Source organism: Schistocerca serialis, chromosome 4 (genome assembly GCF_023864345.2).
Source record: "Schistocerca serialis cubense isolate TAMUIC-IGC-003099 chromosome 4, iqSchSeri2.2, whole genome shotgun sequence".
Classification (NCBI taxonomy): domain Eukaryota; kingdom Metazoa; phylum Arthropoda; class Insecta; order Orthoptera; family Acrididae; genus Schistocerca; species Schistocerca serialis.
The window spans coordinates 590,970,322-590,984,364 of record NC_064641.1 but is presented as its reverse complement, the minus strand read 5'-3'; the positions used below and the strand labels follow the sequence as shown (position 1 = coordinate 590,984,364).

Here is a 14,043-nt window from a genome sequence, read left to right as displayed (position 1 = left end):
GAGATACCTATAAGATTATGCGAAGATTATGCTAAAGAACTTGCTTCCCTTCTAGCAGTAATTTATTCTAGAGCGCTCGAGCAAGTTTTTAAGGAGGGTCGTAGAAAGCTGTACACAATTACAGACCTATATCGTTGACGTCAATCTGTTGTAGAATTTTGGAACGTATTTTAAGCTCATGAATTATGACGTTTTTGGAGAATGAAAATCTCCTCAATAAAAATCGACATGGATTCCACAAAAGAAGATCCTGCGAAGCTCAGCTCGCTCTTTTCTTTCATGAGACCCAAAGCGCCGAAGACAACGGCGCTCATATTGATGCCGCCCTCCTTGACTTCAGGAAGGCATTTCACACTGTCCTGCACTGTCATTTAGTGAAAAAAAGGAGCTTATGGAGTATAGGACCAGATTCACGACTGGATTCAAGACTTCCTTGCAGATTGAACTCAACAGGTCGCTCTTAACTGAACAAAATCGACAAATGTAAAGGTAATTTCCGCAGTACCCCCAAGGAAGTGTGAAAGGATCGTTACTGTTTACAATATATGTAAATGATTGTTCCATAAAAGCACGGGAGAACTGCCGGATACCAGTAACGTCCTGCCACGATATTTCGGCGGAGAGTCTTCTGGCCATCTTCAGGTGAGTGCAGTGTAGTAGTACTGGGGAGTAAGCGCTGAGCTCCTTTATTTGACATTGCGCATGCGTTGCTCAGCGTGCGCGTTCATAACGGCTCCGTGCGCTGCGCCTCGCACCCTCCACTGTGAAAGCCTGGCGTATCGGTGTCAGGTCGATTTCCATCTTTATGCAGATAACTACGTCGACTACGAAGTTTCTCTATAACAGGATTCCAAGCAGAGTTTAGCTGATAACCGTTATCTCGATTGATGAGAGTCTCGTTGTCAGACAATCTTATTTCCACAGATTCATTGATAATCGAGCTCCAAAAGTTTGATGTATGGGCCAAAATTTTTGTGTCGTAGTAATTCATGGAATGGTCTGTGGAAATACAATGTTCGGCGATTGCGGACTTGGTGGGTTGGAGAAGGCGAGTATGCCGTTGATATTCCACAATGCGTTCCTGCACAGTTCGTGTTGTTTGCCCTATATATGATTTGCCGCAGTCACACGGAATTTTGTAAACACCTGATTTACGCAGGCCCAGGTCGTCTTTAACGGATCCCACCCGTGATGAAATTTTGGAAGGAGGGCGAAAGATGACTCTCACTTGATACTTTCTCAATATTCTGCCTATCTGTGAAGAAATATTCCCAATAAATGGTAGATAAACAGTCGATCTGAAGGCCTCTTCCTCTTCCTTGTTCCGTCGTTTGTAGGTCTTCATCACTCTGTTCACTTGCCTAGGTGAAAAGCCATTCTTCAAAAATACTTTTTGCAGGTGTTCCAGTTCCGCTTGAAGACTGTCGGCGTCAGAGATAGAATGGGCACGGTGGACCAAGGTTTTGAGAACGCCCATTGTTTTTGCTGGATGGTGGAAACTAGTAGCTTGTAGACACAGGTCTGTATGAGTGGGCTTTCTGTACACCGAGTGACCAAGTGTGCCATCACCCTTCCGTCGCACCAAGCGTCTAAAAATGGCAGACAACCATCTTTCTCTATCTCCATGGTCAACTTTATGTTTTCCTGTATGGAGTTCATGTGACGTAAAAATTCTTGGAGACGGTCCAGACCATGAGGCCACACTATAAAAGTGTCGTCAACGTACCGCCAAAATACTGTCGGTTTAAAAGTGGCAGAGACGAGTGCTCTCTCCCCAAAATCCTCCATAAAAAGATTGGCCAGACAAAGGACTCCCCATGGCGACACCGTCAGATTGTTCGTAAAATTCGTTGTTAAATATAAAATATGTAGAGGAGAGAGTGTGCTCAAACAACGCTGTAATGTCTGCACCAGAGGCACCTTTGTGAAAAGTGAAACCACATCAAGACTGACCAATAAGTCATTACTTTGCAGTTGTAGTGACTGAAGTCGATGTAGTAAATGATGTAGTAGAAAGCGTCGGATGCCCTTTAAGGCTGGTGGCACTTGATGCTGTTGTCTATAACAAAATAGCAACGCCAGAAGATACCAACGATTTGCAGAATGACCCCTATAGAACCGATGAATGGTGCAGGCTCTGGCATTGACCCTGAACTTAAATAAATATAACATATTACGCACACAGAGGAAAAGAAATCCATTACTGTAGAGCTACACTATTGATGACAAACGGCTGGAAACGGTATCTAACGTAAAGTATCGAGGAGTAACTGTCCAGAGCGACCTTATTCTGTCATGAGTTTTGTTACTGACAGTATTGTCTCATTCAGAAGAAACTGCCATGTTCATTCAGTGAACACTGGACGGAAGAAAGACATGCACTCGCATAACACTACTTAAGCGTGGCACAGAAGAGTGCACCATTTAGCAAGTTCCATTTTCCTTCTCTGTAATTCGTATTCTCTCTTACAGTTTTTCTCGTTTTATTTATTCTCTCGTTTGTAAATTTGCTAATCACCATTCTGTAAACTATGTACTGGCTCCTTCCATGACAGGGATCAGTGGCTCGTATGGTCGCACAAGTTAATAAATAAACCGAAAAGACTTTTGGTACCCGGAGAGATGAACTCTAAATAGACGGAAAGTTGCAGAAACAGTAAGAGGCCTACATGTAGAACAAACAGTAACAGACGATGTGGGAAGAATAATAGAGATCTGTGAAAAAATTCGCTCAAAATGATGAATGAATGATTTAAAAGTATGTAAATTCATCGATTCCAGTGGATGCAGCTAAGACGAAGATGAGTAACAGACTATATGGTAATTCGTCAGAAATAAGAAATCTTTGTGAAACATGTGTAAGTCCTAAGAGCTGCGTAGTGCAGCACCCAACATATGTATCTTTCCTTTTTACACAGACGAGTGACTTCAACGTAACGAAGCCAACAGAGCGTGTAAGATGTAACCTGAGAATCCTACTAGATGACTGAGTATGCTTTCTCTGCCTAACATCTGAAACGGAAAGTATACGTCAGTGTATACAACCAGTTTTGGTTTTTAATGCGAAAAACATTCAAAAATTGAGGTCTGCTCAGCGAACAGTGGCGAGATATGTGATGGAAATTGTTAGAAGAGACGGGAAAAGAAACAAGTGGGTCTGGTAATAGATAGGATTAAAAAACTTGAGTATGACTGTAATGAAAGCGAAATGGGAGGTGGGCGGGACGTATAGCCACTGGTATGTATGTTAGACTGGCGAAGGAAGTTCTTTGCAGATTTCAAGAATTAAGAAAAGATCTAAACGGCGACCAAATAGGAGATGAGTCACTGGTATTATAAAATAAACAGGAGCAAAATGATTGCGCAGCGCCTATAGCTGGAAATCGTAATGCGTGGAAAAATCTGGAAATGACCTTAATCCGGCAGTGGATGTCAAATTGCAGCTGCTTCTGATGACGATGATGAGTTCCCTTTTCTAACTTTCGAAGCGAAATCAGGATAACACAAATTAAAAGACTGTAAGCCGAGACCCACAATCAGAGACAAAGAATACATTCAGGTGTTTGGGTATAAATGGTGGAGGTGAAGACATCACAGCCTGTCGCCTGCACACGTGCGACTCGTTTCGTGAGCGCTGATGATACCGAGCAGGAGCCGACATTTCAGCGGAAAGGTTACTGGCGTGGTATTTGACGACATTCTGGCGACAGTTCGCCATTTTGTGGCGGACCTTCGTCCACTTCTATTCAAGAGAAAGACGAATGGGGGATGGTCCACACTCGCAAATCGAGATCTGAACATACAATGGTTTCTTTAAATAAAGGAAAAAAAGGGCAATTGCAATAGTGATCCAGTAAAATAAAAGGACAGAATACATGCCGTGACATAAACAAAGCATGGATGGTAAGCTCGATTTCGCAACATGGAGAATGTGTATATCATCTAAATGCGTGTACTCATCTGCCTCAGACTACTGTGGCACTGAGAGCTGTTATGTACGTAGAATCGCACTCACTGTCCGAGGAACAGACAGATACTTTCATTGATAGTACAGTCTGTATTGGCGTTAGTCGCGCTATAGCAGGTTCGCCCATCCACATCGCCGCTGCTAGACCCGCACCCGGGAGGTATTGGTTTCAGAACCCCGTTTGAGGATCCAGATTTGTTTCCAGTCCACAAGTCTCTTAAAGCAGCTGCAGAGATGGTCCCTTTTCTTTATCCAACGCTCTCAAATCCGATCGTGTGTAGCTTCTCTGATAACCCACTTGTCTCTTCTTTCCTCTTCAGAGTGAAAACTCAATACTGTTTATTTACTTTTGATTAATACATCTAAACACCTGCAATTATTGCTTGCACCCAATTCCGAAGCTACAAGACTCCATCTTGAGGCACATAATAGGGCTCTGAGCACTATGGGACTTAACATCTATGGTCATCAGTCCCCTAGATCTTAGAACTACTTAAACCTAACTAACCTAAGGACAGCACACAACACCCAGCCATCACGAGGCAGAGAAAATCCCTGACCCCGCCGGGAATCGAACCCGGGAACCCGGGCGTGGGAAGCGAGAACGCTACCGCACGACCACGAGATGCGGGCGGCACATAATGCTGTAACTGATGAACGAGGAGTGTTTTCGATTTTCCTTGTCACAAACAATATTAAAAAACTTCCACCATTTATCAACGTATCTCCCGCAACCGTATATACTTTTCACGACGCTGACGCCGTGATTTCGTGGCAGCTATTTTGCCCACTTAGAAAATCGTTGCTGCAGTAGCGGAACGTCTCGAGAATGTGCAATCATGTAGCGTCTTTCATCGTTGGAAAAAGCCAAGAACGGTCTGTCTTGCGCCACATATTGTTCTCATTGTGTGACAGATACATCTAGTCGTTTCTGTCCTCCTGTAAACAGTGCCAAATCTCTGGCTTCAGTGCTCGGAGCTCGGATGGAAGCACTGAGCGAGGTAGCGTGGTTCTTGGCACACTGGACTCGCATTCGGGAGAACAACGGTTCAAACCAACATCCGGCCATCCAGATTTAGGCTTTCCGTGATTTCCGTGAAATTACTGTATGCAAAAGACGTGATGATTCCTTCGAAAGGGCACGGCCGACTTCCTTCCCTATCCTTGATACATTCCGACCTGGTGGTTCGTCTCTAATGACCTCGATGTCGACAAGACGTCAAATCCCCACCTTCCTTCCCTCGTCTTCTTCTCAACGGTATCCCACTACCATATCAGAAAGCAATGAAGAACTTGGGTGTAACTTTGGATGAGCACCTCAACTGTCACCACATGCAGAAAGACTGCTTCTTGTGACAATGCTCTCCAACAGTTTTCCACAGGATTTGATTCGTAAACTTGTGCAATTGCTCATTCTGTCGAACTTCCACTATTGCGACGTAATCCAGCACAATACATATAGTGAAAAATCCTAGACGGTTGGAGCTAACCGTTAATATTTGTCTGCTTTACGCCTGCAACATCCGTCTATTTGACTATGACAGTTCTTAATACGCTCGATTCAGATGATTGCGGCTAGACTAGTTGTATAACACTGTCGTGTGCTATGTCTACTTCATCTGCTCTTAGGTACGCAAGCACCGCAGTAACTTACTTTAAAGATCAAGTACCTGTCATCTCATCATAGTCGGAACACAAGGTCTTACTTATCTAGTATGCTAACTGAATCCATCAACAAAACAAAACTCCACCATTGTTGCTGCTGGCCGCCGCTAGAACAACCACTCTGCACTCTCTGAACAGTTCGATACCCCTTTGCAATCAAGAACAACCTGAACAGTTTCTTCTGTCACGTTAATAAGTTTTCCCCGAAAAAATTATTGTATATTGCCAGTTTCCCCTGTCAAAGAGCAAAGCAAATTCTCCCATTTTTCCGCAGTTACGCTTTATTCTCGTTTCCTTTACCAAACAGTGACGCCTCTTTCTTTTCGTCAGCTTCATTGGTTCCCTCATTCATTCCTTCTCTCACAGCCAATGCTGCCAGCACTAGTAGTTATAATGTACTTGGCTGTAATTTGTCTGTTTTTTTCTGATTTTCATAAACGAATATAAAATATACCGATTTTTTCTGCTGTATCCATTACTGTTTCCAATGTTTGTGTTACAATTATCTCTAAATTGTGGATTCTGTATCTGGTGTAAGACCCGTTATCACATGTTTGTTGTAATGAATTTTAATGTAAATTACGTAGAATGAATGGTTGCATTAGGGCGTAATGGCTCTTATCTTGCCAGGATTAATAAATATATATGGTTGTTGTTGTCGTGGTCTTCAGTCCAGAGACTGGTTTGATGCAGCTCTCCATGCTACTCTATCCTGTGCAAGCTTCTTCATCTCCCAGTGCCTACTGTAACCTACATCCTTCTGAATCTGTTTAGTGTATTCATCTCTTGGTATCCCTCTACGATTTTTACCCTCCACGCTGCCCTCCAATACTGAATTGGTGAGCCCTTGATGCCTCAGAATATGTCCTACCAACCGATCCCTTCTTCTAGTCAAGTTGCGACACAAATTTCTCTTCTCCTCAATTCTATTCAATACCTCCACATGATCTACCCATCTAATTTTCAGCAGTCCTCTGTAGCACCACATTTCGAAAGCTTCTGTTCTCTTCTTATCTAAACTATTTATCGTCCACGTTTCACTTCCATACATGGCTACACTGCATACAAATACATTCAGAAACGACTTCCTGACACTTAATTTATATTCGATGTTAACAAATTTCTGTTCTTCAGGAACGCTTACCTTGCCATTGCCAGTCTACCTTTTATATCCTCTCTATTTCGACCATCATCAGTTATTTTGCTCCCTAAATACCAAAACTCATTTACTACTGTAAGTGTCTCATTTCCTAATCTAATTCCCTCAGCATCACCCGACTTAATTCGACTACATTCCATTATCCTCGTTTTGCTTTTGTTGGTGTTCATCTTATATCCTCGTTTCAAGACACTGTCCATTCCGTTCAGCTGCTCTTCCAGAATTACAACGTCATCGGCGAACCTCAAAGTTTTTGTTTCTTCTCCATGGATTTTAATACCTACTCCGAATTTTTCTTTTGTTTCCTTTACTGCTTGCTCAATATACAGATTGAATAACATCGGGGATACGCTACAGCTCCGTCTCACTCTCTTCCCAACCACTGCTTCCCTTTCATGCCCCTTCATGGTATTTCAACTGTTTTCTCTCACCGTTACGCACTTACCACCGTCCCACTCTGAGAAATTGAACTGTTTGCTTCGTTCATGTGCCACATAGAGATTACACATTGCTTAATTTATTTTGTTGTTCTGTGTAGCACTACCCGAGGTAATTCCATAGTTATTGAACGCTCAAAGGCAAGACAGGCGATTGAGAAGGAATCATCGTTTTCTATATCATCAGACTTTTCAAAGAAATGTTGCCAAAACATTTTATTTACTTATTGTAATGTTCCATATACCAGGCTCACGTTAAGTTACATTTATTGCACGCGCACGCTGACGCACGCACCCACTCACCATACCAGTACCAACGATCTGGCCATGTTCCAGTTCACTTATCTCCACCAAAATGCTCTGACGAGTACACGGAACACTATTCTGACCATGACTGACGCTTTCAACGTACTGAGGACATTACATAGGAGTCATTTGTTATCAAATACTACAGCGCCACCTGCAAGCTTCGGCTACGACATGCCGTTACGTTCAGTCATGCATTTCTCGTGGTGTTTCCATATTTTTGTACCCCAACTATCTTGTGACCATCTACAACAGGAAAATATTTTCTGGCATTTCTATGCTGAAAGGCAGTAATGCTCCACATGTGTTAAAAATAATGTTATTTCAACATTTTAATCCTAACTGTGATTATATTCTGCATGTAACATTAAGCTGGTCTTTCATCGAAGATTTCTGTAACATACTTACGTAACACAGCAGACGCATTTGTACGCTGGACAATTCTTCGCGACTGAAAGCGTTTTGTAGAACGGTAAAAATAAATACAGCACGATCACCAAAACCAAGTCTTTGTCGGAGGCTGATGCGCTCATTTTAAACAGAAAGAGAAACACTGAAGAAATACAAAGAGAGAAAGAAAACTAAGTTACACTGAAGATGAAACGTAAAGAATAAGAAGAAATGAAGAAACTGAAAGATATAACAGTCTTTATTTGTGTATGGAAAAATGCAAGCTAAAATTCTATTGGCATTTTGAAAGAATAGCACTGACCGAATTAACTAGAAAGGTTGTAAAATTCTATAAAAGTCGTAGTAAAGCTAAAAATGAAAGAACAAAGTGAATCGGTGCAGTAATAAAAGTCGTAAAGGGAGCAGGAATAACACAACCTGGTACACGAGGCAGAAAAATGTTTAGGCAAAAGCTTCACGACTGGCCCAGTGGGCCTGCCAGAAAAACCCAAGGATATCAGAAGATCTTGACGAGAGGAAAAGGGTCCGTTCTGAGAAAAGAAGACCTAAAGAAATACTCTGAAAATACCTTTGATGCACATCGAGAGGTCAAGTTGGGCCCGAACGTGAATAGCAAAAATAATAAAAACAAATATTCAATGTTATTGCATAGTACTTTACACTGTGAATCAAAGGAAATGGAAAATTAAGATGTTAGTGGGATATTAGCATAAATACCGCCTGTGCCACTAAGTAAGTAAAAAAAGGTCAAAGTTCGGCAAAATTTGCTTAATAGTTCCCATATAAAGCGCTATATTAAAAGTAATTTATGTTTTGTGACAGTGAAGTACCTTCAACGCTGAGTACAGCGCATTAATTATAGTTACGTAAGCCACCTGTACGCTTCATATGACGGTGAGCCTGAAATAGCAAGGGATAGGTTATGAAAGTAAATAAATTTTTATGTGACTAACTGCATCAGCTTTTCGTAATTATAAGTGATGGTTATTTCCTTTGTAATAAATGCAGTACGCAGATATATATATATTTAACTTGAGTTAAGTCCCTGTAACTGATTTACATGTTCTACATAAAAGAGAAATTGCATTCGCTCGAATGAGAATTTCCACAGTTAATCGTTTTCGTTCTCCCAAGTATTTTTATTTTCGTGAAAAATGCGATTTCCTACAATTCAGGAATGCAGTGTCTTTCCTCCGATCTGAAATATATCACTTCTAGCAACAGTTACTTCGATATTTACTGAAAAAGTACGAGAACATCTGAAAAAACAACTTCTCAATTGTTGATTTGTTATAGAGAGAGACGCCAGTTACAACAAGCAGTGAAGCTTACATCGTAAGATCAAATTAGTGCAAATATTGAAAAATACGATTCTGTTTTTCATTTAAATTTTCATGGACGTCTACTGATACCGTATACAATATACTTGATACGTTAAAGTAGAACCGAGTTTCCAAAACCGGTGTCCACCAGGAGTTAACTGACCGTCGTCATGCTGTAGTAGATTGTCGATGTCGGCGACTCCCGCTGGAACGTAAACAACCCGACGATTATCCAAAGGTTCCAATGGCTCTGAGCACTATGGGACTTAACATCTACGTTCATCAGTCCCCTAGAACTTAGAAATACTTAAACCTAACTAACCTATGGACAGCACACAACACCCAGTCATCACGAGGCAGAGAAAATCCCCGACGATTATCTAATGCAGTCTTTGCTCGTCAAGACGGTCGCTAATGAGACCACCCGGTTAAAGTTATTGTCGCAAAAAAGATTTTTGTATCAAGTACTGTACATTGTGAAAAAAAGAGAGCTACTCGCAGAAATAAAACTGTGCAGGATAGCTGTCATGGATAGCCCAATCAGTAGAGATCTCGTCCGCGATACGCAAAAGGTCCCAGTTTCGAATCAGGGTCCGGCATGCAGTTTTAATGAAATTTCAGTTTAATGAAATTTCAACTCAGCGCACACTCCGCTCCAGTGTGAAAATACCGTACTAGCAAAGGATGTCGTTGATTCCAGGGATTGTCCTTAGCCGGGAGTAGCATCCTTTATACATTCTATAGCGGTCGGAAAACAGGCCCTGCGTCTTGTCCGCGGAAGACCCCCAACCACCTGTTTACGTAGGTGTTGCCCCAAGGGAGGCTTACCGTAGAGTTTTCGTTTCTAGGAGAGCGCTAACTTAATGTCTCGATCCTCAGAGCAGTTCTTTGGGAACACGACAGTTTTGTGCAAGATGATTACCACATTTGTTACATGGCGACCACAAGCAAATGCGAAAACAATTTCTCAGGAACGCCTACAGTATGTGTAAAAGGATCCAATTAATTATGTGCTCTGATATGTTACTGTGGATAAGTTGTCAGTGAGCTACTTCATGTGAGAAACGAAAAAAATTCAGAGCAGTGGCAGAAAACCAGTCATCCTGCCCCAAAAAAGACGGAGTCTATAACGTCTGCTGCCAAATTTATGGTGTGTTTTTGTTGGAAGCAAAAAAAAATGGCTCTGAGCACTATGGAACTCAACTGCTGAGGTCATTAGTCCCCTAGAACTTAGAACTAGTTAAACCTAACTAACCTAAGGACATCACAAACATCCATGCCCGAGACAGGATTCGAACCTGCGACCGTAGCGGTCTTGCGGTTCCGGACTGCAGCGCCTTTAATCGCGCGGCCACTTCGGCCGGCCTTTGTTGGAAGCGAAAGATATTATTCTTATCATTTACTTTCTGAACTTTAGAACCGTAAGTGGGGAGAATACAGCACAAGTCTAATGAACCAACGCAATGAAAGAATAGATGACAAAAGATTAATCAATCATGTTAGAACAGGACAACGCAGCAGCCTACAAAGTAGTTTGATAATGGGAAGACTGAGGTTTTCAAGTATGGGCCGCTGGAAGAAGCACCTTGTTTAGCATATTTAGTATCCTCTGTCTTCCAATTACTTCCACGTCTAAACAAATTACTGTCTGGCAAATCTTTTGAGTGCAATGACGATGCTATGGCAGTGTGTATGCGACTTTTAAGGTCTCCCAACGTGGCACTTCGGGCATTGAATGTACTTGCTGGGAAAACACTGGACTAAATAACACAGTTTTAGTGTCAGATCGGAAATTTATTTATCCTTGTCTTCGTAATGTAATGTGCGTGCAACCTGACCCTCGGGCTGAGGTAGAGCTGGAAATTTAGCAAACTCGAGTTAAGAACCTGTTCTGTCAGGCTTTATGGAGCGTCTACGACGGTCTCCGTAAATCACTTCATTGATCTAGTGTCTTGTGCAATTAACAAGAATAATTTATGTCGCTGGTTGAGTGGAGATGGGATGCGCCATTTTTTCCCCGCCTATAGCGGCGTGCTACAAATAAAGAGAAACTTAGTCGACATCAGTAACGGAGTTACAATTTTATAAAACGTGTGTTTGCATATTATGTATCATTACACTCATTATTTGGCCACTTTGCACGTTAACAACATTAACGTAGATTACACTCGGTTACATTTGTTAATAGCGGTCGCCTAATCATGGGAGCAGTTGTAGTAAACAGAGTTCACAAATTGAAGTAGATTTCACAATTATCAGACTAACATGAAAAAGTGAAGCTAATTATGTGCGACTTTGATTGATATCATTAGGATGACTGACAAAAGAAAAAAAAAAGAGTTCTTCATCTGGCCAGCTCGTTTTTTTCCGATTAACAACAAAAATAACACAACGCCGCATCCTACCTGCACAAATGAAGCGGTTAAATGCGAGCTGCTCAGAATATGGACTGTGAAATGTTACTAATATGCTATCTACGATTCTTTGGGACGAAAGCCAGGAAGTGATTCCCTGAAGACCCTCTGTTCACCGTTCTCAGCACAAAGCTCAAACTCTTTTGGAGGGGCGACAGCATGTTTGTTGATAACGTGACGACATGTATGGCCTTGAAGCTTGAAACTGAGGGACTGCAGCTAAAAGTTTTCTGACATGGTGTACAAGTACGTATTTTACCATTATTATGTTTGTACAGATTCTGAATATTCTTTTACTGTTGGCGGACATAGCATATACAGTGTCTAGCAGAAGGGGCAATACACTGGACTGAACAGACAGAAACATTGTGGAGATGGTACGAATTTTCTCACTCTGAAAAGGAAAGGAAAAGTCGGTGTAACTGTTGACATCCATGTGAATACGTATTTGTCAAAGTTCAAGGGTGCACTTCAGGGCCAAGTTGTTTCCGTGGCCGCGCACAGGGATTTCAGCCAGGAAACCGTCGCTTCAAATTTGGGCAACCAGGCTATCCCGACTCGTACCTGGGAGCCTCCGAAATCTGCAACCGATGTCTCGAGGTAAGTTTTTCCGCCATGTCTGGACGATAAACAGAGATGTACTGGAATTCGCTTCCTTATCTGAGAACCTTCAACCACCTCCCAAGAGTTCTGAAAGGCGCCAATCAGTCCGCTTCTCATATAATTTTGATGGCTTTGCCTAATCAAGTTCGGCATAGAATCTTTTTCTCTACCTTCGTTCTCTAGTATTTTCCACCCTCACTCATACTTTCCGCACCAGAGAGGAAGGTCGCACTGGGAACATGGACTTGTGTGCATTTATTCTCATGCTAATTACAACTGACAGTCAGCACAACATGTACCTATTATCACCTGTCTAAACGTGGATGATTGCTCACTTCGATGATTGTGAGTGTAATAACCAATGCGTGCAACAAGGCCAATTCATGTGGAAGATATTGGTTTAGTGGTAACAGCCTGAGAATCAGTTCAACATTATTTTCCACGCCAACTCCGCGTCCCTATATCGTCACACGTGGCAGCACATCTCCAAGGGTGGAGCCTCGTGATTGGCTTTTCGAGTTCTAACATTGGGACGGAGACTTAAAAATTTCAGCCGTTGAACAGAATGGAAAATTTTAGCCCGTAAGAAGTAGGCGTTCCTCTCCCGTCTTCTCACTTGAGGAAATGCCTGCTCTTACGGCTGTAAGCATCTTGGTGATTGGTCAGTGCGTCCCCGCCAAGTTTGGTCACTCTTAGTACGCAGAGGTTTGGAAAGAAGTTACCGCAACACGGAAGAGGCCAGTCTCAGCAAGTAATCGCTGCCCCGTGATCAAGTAAATAGTGGTTTCGGATGGGAATCACCTCGATTTCGAGATAATTTTCTCCAGACACAGGAGAACTAACTCCATCGTTAGGAACAATGCGGAATTCTCGCAAGTCGTGATTCCTGTATAGTTTTATGTAAATTCAGATGGAACCGAATTCGGTGCTTAATTGGTCACGATGCACTTATTGTATAGCGTCCGCAAGTTAATTCTCATGATTCTTTTTGTTGTGAGTGATGATCTGACGGGATTCATTTATTAATGGAAAGTGATAAACCTTCCTTTTGAATCTTTGTGTGTGAGTAATTGTGCGTCCATGTTGCTTTCATTATGCCACCAGTCCTTGATGAATAATAATCTTGGTAGATTATGATCGTTTGTCTGCATGGAACCAGAGGATAGTATTTTTATGTGTGTTCCATTTAAATGCAATTTCAGGAGTACGCTCCATGTGTTAAATAAGTTTTTCATTACGCGTCTGCTCAGTTAGTTAAACTTCACCCCAACGTTCATGCAGGCACGTTTTCCCTCGTTCTGTAAAGTCTAACCACAATTGCCGTGTGAGAAAAAACTACTTAATATATACAGTTGGCGTGTGAGAGAAAATTAATTGCTGCATACAGTTAAGTCCAAATCCTGATAGATCATTCTGGAGTTCACTAATTAAAATTCCGTTTTGCAGGATTCTCTTTAGGATAGAGAAAAATTTAGGGAATTTCAGACGATTTGGCACTCAGGGCCGAGTAAGTAATGTTAAGCACAGTGTTTGTGCAGAGTCAGCGCTCGGTTACCCAAAGTCTTCGTTGTAGGGCAAAGTGGACTTTTTTATAAGACAAAGTTTACTTTTAGTTTCTGCTCCCGCGTTTATATAAGAACTAGAATTTTTCCTGTGGTTCCGCCCACATATGCATTCGACACTCATATCGAACACACCTCCTTGCACCCCTCTCTCTGTGTCCACCTCTTCCTGCCTCTGGCTGTTCACCCCATCCTCC

At 42.0% G+C, this 14,043-nt stretch overlaps 1 protein-coding gene across 1 annotated transcript in view; it reads right to left on the bottom strand.

Moving 5' to 3' along the window:
- The window catches only part of LOC126475344 (UPF0489 protein C5orf22 homolog), a 474,622-nt gene that overhangs the window by 213,392 nt on the left and 247,187 nt on the right, over positions 1 to 14,043 (bottom strand). The window lies entirely within an intron of this gene.